The sequence below is a fragment of the Myripristis murdjan genome, chromosome 7, assembly GCF_902150065.1.
Source record: "Myripristis murdjan chromosome 7, fMyrMur1.1, whole genome shotgun sequence".
Classification (NCBI taxonomy): Eukaryota; Metazoa; Chordata; class Actinopteri; order Holocentriformes; family Holocentridae; genus Myripristis; species Myripristis murdjan.
The window spans coordinates 618664-620000 of NC_043986.1; the positions used below are offsets into that span (position 1 = coordinate 618664).

Sequence of the window (1337 nt, forward strand, 5' to 3'; positions counted from 1 at the left end):
GTCAGAGAGACAGTTCAGTTTGTACCTGAGAGACAGACAGATGTGTTCGTTCCTCCAGTGAAGTAGAAACTGCTCTCTGCAGACTGAGAGCTGGACCAGAGGGGGCGGGGCCGTGTGTGTGGGCGGGGTCGAGATGCGGGTGGGCGGAGCCAGAGTTTACTGAAGTAAGGTGAAGAGAAGTGAGGTGTGGTCAGGAGGTCAGAGGTCAGACTGGATGGAAAACTGAGTCTTGATGTGTCGGTCATCAGTGTGTGTGTGTGTGTGTGTGTGTGTGTGTGTGTGTGTGTGTGTGTGTGTCTCTGAGCGGCTCAATGCAAATCCTGCAAACCGTCCAGAGTCCAGACCTGAGGAGGAGGAGAGCAGCACCCACTGACTGAAAAATGAAAACCTTAAAGTGTGTGTGTGTGTGTGTGCGTGCGTGCGTGTGTGTGTGTGTGGGAGCTGGTCAGAGGCTGTCTCTCTCTTTCATGTTTTTTTATTCAGTTAATTAATTAGTTTACTCACTTATTTTTTCATCTTAATGTTTAACTTTTAATGCTTTTTGTGTATTTTTCTTCATTTCCTACCTTCTCCTGTGTGGCACTGTGTGCTTTATCTTGCTGCAGAGTATTGTGGGTCTCATTTTGTATTTTTACCTGAATTTGATTTCTTTCTTCTCTGATTTTCTTTTCATCTGCTGGTTTTCTTTTTTTCTTGTTTACCTTCATAACTTTCACCTGTCCTGGTTCATTATTCTGCTCATATTGGAGAAGTGGTTTTTATTTTCCAGTCAAATGTCTGACTGCTGTTTGAAAAGAGAGTATGGCTCAGGTGTGACTGCCTAACACAGGTGTACACAGGTGTGTGCAGGTGTGTATGAATAAAGCAGGATTATTGGACACAACACTGAAATAAAACCAAACCCAGATTATGTCAGTGAGAAAACTTTATTTACAAAAGACACAGCACATTAACTTCAGGTGAAACTCAGGACAGGTGAGTCGGGAGGTGGGCGTGGTCACATGGTCGTGGTGGGCGTGGCCATGTTACATTAAGGACAGGAGACGGGATTCAGGACGACGGCTTGTAGCGTCTGGTCACCTGACCTCCAACAGGGTCAATAATCTGCCAGTAGGATGAGATAATCTGAGATAATCCCACTTGTTTCTACCTTTAATCAGCTTGTGTCATGTATACTCACTCCCACTAACATTCCTCACACAAATGGAATCATCTTAATCCCACTGGCGGATCTTTTTTTTTACCTGTTGTGAGGTGTTAATGAGGAGTTTGTGCAGTAAACATGTTGTGATGAATATTCTGTGTTATTGAGTCGCATCTCAGACTAAAACTCAAGC

General features: G+C 44.3%; 1 protein-coding gene across 2 annotated transcripts in view; it reads right to left on the reverse strand.

The window, feature by feature from the left end:
* Positions 1–1164: 1164 nt before the first annotated feature.
* Positions 1165–1337, reverse strand: part of cdk20 (cyclin dependent kinase 20) — a 5473-nt gene continuing 5300 nt past the window's right edge. For both annotated transcript variants that reach the window (XM_030055418.1, XM_030055419.1), the window contains exon 9: positions 1165–1337. This exon is cut by the window's right edge and continues 360 nt beyond it. The gene's annotated coding sequence lies outside the window, so the exon portion shown is untranslated.